Genomic DNA, 6480 nt, shown 5'->3' on the forward strand with positions numbered 1-6480 from the left:
AAGAAAGAGCACAGAGAGAGAGAGCGCAGAGAGAGAGAGCGCAGAGAGAGAAAGAGCACAGAGAGAAAGAAAGAGCGCAGAGAGAGAGAAAAAAAGAGTGCAGAGAGAGAGAAAGAAAAAGCGCAGAGAGAGACAAAGAGCGCAGAGAGAGAAAGAAAGAGCGCAGAGAGAGAAAGAAAGAGCGCAGAGAGAGAAAGAAAGAGCGCAGAGAGTGAGAGAGAAAGAGCGCAGAGAGAAAGAAAGAGCGCAGAGAGAGAGAGAGAAAGAGCGCAGAGAGAAAGAAAGAGCGCAGAGAGAGAGAGAAAGAAAGAGCGCAGAGAGAGAGGAAGAAAGAGCGCAGAGAGAGAAAGAGCGCAGAGAGAAAGAAAGAGCACATAGAGAGAGAAAGAGCGCAGAGAGAAAGAAAGAGCGCAGAGAGAGAGAAAGAGAGCACAGAGAAAGAAAGTGCGCAGAGAGAAAGAAAGAGCGCAGAGAGAAAGAAAGAGAAGGAGCGCAGAGAGAGAGAAAGAGCGCAGAGAGAGAAAAAAAGAGTGCAGAGAGAAAGAAAAAGTGCAGATAGAGACAAAGAGCGCAGAGAGAGAGAAAGAAAGAGCGCAGAGAGAGAGAAAGAAAGAGCACAGAGAGAGAAAGAAAGAGCGCAGAGAAAGAAAGAAAGTGCGCAGAGAGAAAGAAAGAGCGCAGAGAGAGAGAAAAAAAGAGTGCAGAGAGAGAAAGAAAAAGCGCAGAGAGAGAGAGAGAGCGCAGAGAGAGAGAGTGCAGACAGAGAGAGAGCGCAGAGAGAGAGAGCGCAGAGAGAAAGAGAGAGAGCGCAGAGAGAGAGAAGGAAAGAGCGCAGAGAGAGAGAAAGAGCGTAGAGAAAAAAAGAGCACAGAGAGAGAGAGAGAGGAAGAAAGAGCGCAGACAGAGAAAGAAAGAGCGCAGAGAGAGAAAGAAAGAGCGCAGAGAGAGAAAGAAAGAGCGCAGAGAGAGAGAAAGAGCGCAGAGAGAGAAAGAGCGCAGAGAGAGAAAGAGCGCAGAGAGAGAAAGAGCACAGAGAGAGAGAGAGCGCAGAGAGAGAAAGAAAGAGCGCAGAGAGAGAGCGCAGAGAGAGAGAGCACAGAGAGAGAAATAAAGAGCGCAGAGAGAGAAAGAAAGAGCGCAGAGAAAGAAAGAGCGCAGAGAGAGAGAAAGAAAGAGCGCAGAGAGAGAAAGAAAGAGCGCAAAGAGAGAAAAAAAGAGCGCAAAGAGAGAAAAAAAGAGCGCAGAGAGAACGAAAGAGTGCAGAGAGAAAGAAAGAGTGCAGAGAGAAAGAAAGAGCGCAGAGAGAGAGAGCGCAGAGAGAGAAAGAGAAAGAAAGAGCGCAGAGAGAGAAAGAGAAAGAAAGAGCGCAGAGAAAGAGAAAGAGCGCAGAGAGAGAGAAAGAAAGAGCGCAGAGAGAGAGAAAGTAAGAGTGCAGAGAGAAAGAAAGAGCGCAGAGAGATAGAAAGAAAGAGCGCAGAGAGAGAGAAAGAAAGAGCGCAGAGAGAGAAAGAGCACAGAGAAAGAGAATGAGCGCAGAGAGAGAGAAAGAGCACAGAGAGATAAAGAAAGAGCGCAGAGAGAGAAAGAAAGAGCGCAGAGAGAGAGAAAGAAAGAGCGCAGAGAGAGAGCGCAGAGAGAGAGAGAGAGCGCAGAGAGAGTAAGAAAGAGCGCAGAGAAAGAAAGAGCGCAGTGAGAGAGAAAGATAGAGCGCAGAGAGTGAAAGATAGAGCGCAGAGAGAGAAAGAAAGAGCGCAAAGAGAGAAAAAAAGAGCGCAGAGAGAAAGAAAGAGCGCAGAGAGAAAGAAAGAGCGCAGAGAGAGAGCGCAGAGAGAAAGAGAAAGAAAGAGCGCAGAGAGAGAAAGAGAAAGAAAGAGTGCAGAGAGAAAGAGAGAGAGCGCAGAGAGAGAGAAAGAGCGCAGAGAGAGAAAGAAAGAGCGCAGAGAGAGAAAGAAAGAGCGCAGAGAGAGAGCGCAAAGAGAAAGAAAGAGCGCAGAGAGAGAGAAAGAGCGCAGAGAGAGAGAAAGAAAGAAAGTGCGCAGAGAGAAAGAAAGAGCGCAGAGAGAAAGAGCGCAGAGAGAGAAAGAGAAAGAAAGAGCGCAGAGAGAGAGAGAGAGAGAGCGCAGAGAGAGAGAAAGAAAGAGCGCAGAGAAAGAAAGAGCGCAGAGAGAGAGAGCGCAGAGAGAAAGAAAGAGCGCAGAGAGAAAGAAAGAGCGCAGAGAGAAAGAAAGAGCGCAGAGAGAGAGAAAGAGCGCAGAGAGAGAAAGAAAGAGCGCAGAGAGAAAGAAAGAGCGCAGAGAGAAAGAGCGCAGAGAGAGAAAGAGAAAGAAAGAGCGCAGAGAGAGAGAGAAAGAGCGCAGAGAGAGAGAGAGAAAGAGCGCAAAGAGAGAAAGAAAGAGCGCAAAGAGAGAAAAAAAGAGCGCAAAGAGAGAAAAAAAGAGCGCAGAGAGAAAGAAAGAGTGCAGAGAGAAAGAAAGAGCACAGAGAGAGAGAGCGCAGAGAGAGAAAGAGAAAGAAAGAGCGCAGAGAGAGAAAGAGAAAGAAAGAGCGCAGAGAGAGAGAGAGCGCAGAGAGAGAGAGAGAAATAGCTCAGAGAGAGAGAAAGAAAGAGCGCAGAGAGAGAAAGAAAGAGCGCAGAGAGAGAGAGAGCGCAGAGAGAAAGAAAGAGCGCAGAGAGAGAGAAAGATCCCAGAGAGAGAGAAAGAAAGTGCGCAGAGAGAAAGAAAGAGCGCAGAGAGAAAGAGCGCAGAGAGAGAAAGAGAAAGAAAGAGCGCAGAGAGAGAAAGAGAAAGAAAGAGCGCAGAGAGAGAAAGAGCGCAGAGAGAGAGAGAGAAAGAGCGCAGAGAGAGAGAGAAAGAAAGAGCGCAGAGAGAGAAAGAAAGAGCGCAGAGAGAGAGAGCGCAGAGAGAAAGAAAGAGCGCAGAGAGAGAGAAAGAGCGCAGAGAGAGAGAAAGAAAGTGCGCAGAGAGAAAGAAAGAGCGCAGAGAGAAAGAGCGCAGAGAGAGAAAGAGAAAGAAAGAGCGCAGAGAGAGAGAGAGAGAGCGCAGAGAGAGAGAGAGAGAAAGAGCGCAGAGAGAGAGAAAGAGAAAGAAAGAGCGCAGAGAGAGAGAAAGAGCGCAGAGAGAGAGAAAGACAGAGCGCAGAGAGAGAGAAAGTCAGAGTGCAGAGAGAAAGAAAGAGCGCAGAGAGAAAGAAAGAAAGAGCGCAGAGAGAGAAAGAAAGAGCGCAGAGAGAGAAAGAGCGCAGAGAGAGAAAGAGCGCAGAGAGAGAAAGGGCACAGAGAGAGAGAAAGACAGAGCGCAGAGAGAGAGAAAGACAGAGCGCAGAGAGAGAGAAAGTCAGAGTGCAGAGAGAAAGAAAGAGCGCAGAGAGAAAGAAAGAGCGCAGAGAGAGAAAGAAAGAGCGCAGAGAGAGAGAGCGCAGAGAGAGAAAGAGCGCAGAGAGAGAAAGAGCACAGAGAGAGAGAATGAGCGCAGAGAGAGAGAAAGAGCGCAGAGAGAGAGAAAGAGCGCAGAGAGAGAAAGAAAGTGCGCAGAGAGAGAGAAAGAAAGAGCGCAGAGAGAGAGCGCAGAGAGAGAGAGAGCGCAGAGAGAGAGAGAGCGCAGAGAGAGAAAGAAAGAGCGCATAGAGAGAAAGAAAGAGCGCAGAGAAAGAAAGAGCACAGAGAGAAAGAAAGAGCGCAGAGAGAGAAATAAAGAGCGCAAAGAGAGAAAAAAAGAGCGCAGAGAGAAAGAAAGAGCGCAGAGAGAGAGAGCGCAGAGAGAGAAAGAGAAAGAAAGAGCGCAGAGAGAGAAAGAGAAAGAAAGAGCGCAGAGAGAGGGAGAGAAAGAGCGCAGAGAGAGAGAGAGAGAAAGAGCGCAGAGAGAGAGAAAGAAAGAGTGCAGAGAGAGAGAAAGAAAGAGCGCAGAGAGAGAAAGAAAGAGCGCAGAGAGAGAAAGAAAGAGCGCAGAGAGAGAGAGCACAGAGAGAGAGAAAGAAAGAGCAGAGAGAGAGAAAGAAAGAGCGCAGAGAGAGAGAAAGAGCGCAGAGAGACAGAAAGAAAGTGCGCAGAGAGAAAGAAAGAGCACAGAGAGAAAGAGCGCAGAGAGAGAAAGAGAAAGAAAGAGCGCAGAGAGAGAGAGAAAGAGCGCAGAGAGAGAGAGAGAAAGAGCGCAGAGAGAGAGAAAGAGAAAGAAAGAGCGCAGAGAGAGAGAAAGAGCGCAGAGAGAGAAAGAGCGCAGAGAGAGAGAAAGAGCGCAGAGAGAGAGAAAGAAAGAGCGCAGAGAGAGAGAAAGAAAGAGCGCAGAGAGAGAGAAAGTAAGAGTGCGCAGAGAGAGAGAAAGAGCGCAGAGAGACAGAAAGAAAGTGCGCAGAGAGAAAGAAAGAGCGCAGAGAGAAAGAGCGCAGAGAGAGAAAGAGAAAGAAAGAGAGCAGAGAGAGAGAGAGAAAGAGCGCAGAGAGAGAGAGAGAAAGAGCGCAGAGAGAGAAAGAGAAAGAAAGAGCGCAGAGAGAGAGAGAGCGCAGAGAGAGAGAGAGAGAGCAGAGAGAGAGAAAGAGCGCAGAGAGAAAGAAAGAGCGCAGAGAGAGAGAAAAAAAGAGTGCAGAGAGAGAGAAAGAAAAAGCGCAGAGAGAGACAAAGAGCGCAGAGAGAGAAAGAAAGAGTGCAGAGAGAGAAAGAAAGAGCGCAGAGAGAGAAAGAAAGAGCGCAGAGAGTGAGAGAGAAAGAGCGCAGAGAGAAAGAAAGAGCGCAGAGAGAGAGAGAGAAAGAGCGCAGAGAGAAAGAAAGAGCGCAGAGAGAGAGAGAAAGAAAGAGCGCAGAGAGAGAGGAAGAAAGAGCGCAGAGAGAGAAAGAGCGCAGAGAGAAAGAAAGAGCACATAGAGAGAGAAAGAGCGCAGAGAGAAAGAAAGAGCGCAGAGAGAGAGAAAGAGAGCACAGAGAAAGAAAGTGCGCAGAGAGAAAGAAAGAGCGCAGAGAGAGAAAGAGCGCAGAGAGAAAGAAAGAGAAGGAGCGCAGAGAGAGAGAAAGAGCGCAGAGAGAGAAAAAAAGAGTGCAGAGAGAAAGAAAAAGCGCAGATAGAGACAAAGAGCGCAGAGAGAGAGAAAGAAAGAGCGCAGAGAGAGAGAAAGAAAGAGCACAGAGAGAGAAAGAAAGAGCGCAGAGAGAGAAAGAAAGTGCGCAGAGAAAGAAAGAAAGTGCGCAGAGAGAAAGAAAGAGCGCAGAGAGAAAGAAAGAGCGCAGAGTGAGAGAGAAAGAAAGAGCGCAGAGAGAGAGAGGAAGAAAGAGTGTAGAGAGGGAGAAAGAAAGAGCACAGAGAGAGAGAGCGCAGAGAGAGAGCGCAGAGAGAGAAAGAGCGCAGAGAGAAAGAAAGAGCGCAGAGAGAGAGAAAAAAAGAGTGCAGAGAGAGAGAAAGAAAAAGCGCAGAGAGAGACAAAGAGCGCAGAGAGAGAAAGAAAGAGTGCAGAGAGAGAAAGAAAGAGCGCAGAGAGAGAAAGAAAGAGCGCAGAGAGTGAGAGAGAAAGAGCGCAGAGAGAAAGAAAGAGCGCAGAGAGAGAGAGAGAAAGAGCGCAGAGAGAAAGAAAGAGCGCAGAGAGAGAGAGAAAGAAAGAGCGCAGAGAGAGAGGAAGAAAGAGCGCAGAGAGAGAAAGAGCGCAGAGAGAAAGAAAGAGCACATAGAGAGAGAAAGAGCGCAGAGAGAAAGAAAGAGCGCAGAGAGAGAGAAAGAGAGCACAGAGAAAGAAAGTGCGCAGAGAGAAAGAAAGAGCGCAGAGAGAGAAAGAGCGCAGAGAGAAAGAAAGAGAAGGAGCGCAGAGAGAGAGAAAGAGCGCAGAGAGAGAAAAAAAGAGTGCAGAGAGAAAGAAAAAGCGCAGATAGAGACAAAGAGCGCAGAGAGAGAGAAAGAAAGAGCGCAGAGAGAGAGAAAGAAAGAGCACAGAGAGAGAAAGAAAGAGCGCAGAGAGAGAAAGAAAGTGCGCAGAGAAAGAAAGAAAGTGCGCAGAGAGAAAGAAAGAGCGCAGAGAGAGAGAAAAAAAGAGTGCAGAGAGAGAAAGAAAAAGCGCAGAGAGAGAGAGAGAGCGCAGAGAGAGAGAGCGCAGACAGAGAGAGAGCGCAGAGAGAGAGAGCGCAGAGAGAAAGAGAGAGAGCGCAGAGAGAGAGAAGGAAAGAGCGCAGAGAGAGAGAAAGAGCGTAGAGAAAAAAAGAGCACAGAGAGAGAGAGAGAGGAAGAAAGAGCGCAGACAGAGAAAGAAAGAGCGCAGAGAGAGAAAGAAAGAGCGCAGAGAGAGAAAGAAAGAGCGCAGAGAGAGAGAAAGAGCGCAGAGAGAGAAAGAGCGCAGAGAGAGAAAGAGCGCAGAGAGAGAAAGAGCACAGAGAGAGAGAGAGCGCAGAGAGAGAAAGAAAGAGCGCAGAGAGAGAGCGCAGAGAGAGAGAGAGAGCGCAGAGAGAGAAATAAAGAGCGCAGAGAGAGAAAGAAAGAGCGCAGAGAAAGAAAGAGCGCAGAGAGAGAG

This window comes from Ascaphus truei, unplaced genomic scaffold, assembly GCF_040206685.1.
Source record: "Ascaphus truei isolate aAscTru1 unplaced genomic scaffold, aAscTru1.hap1 HAP1_SCAFFOLD_707, whole genome shotgun sequence".
In the NCBI taxonomy this organism is placed as follows: domain Eukaryota; kingdom Metazoa; phylum Chordata; class Amphibia; order Anura; family Ascaphidae; genus Ascaphus; species Ascaphus truei.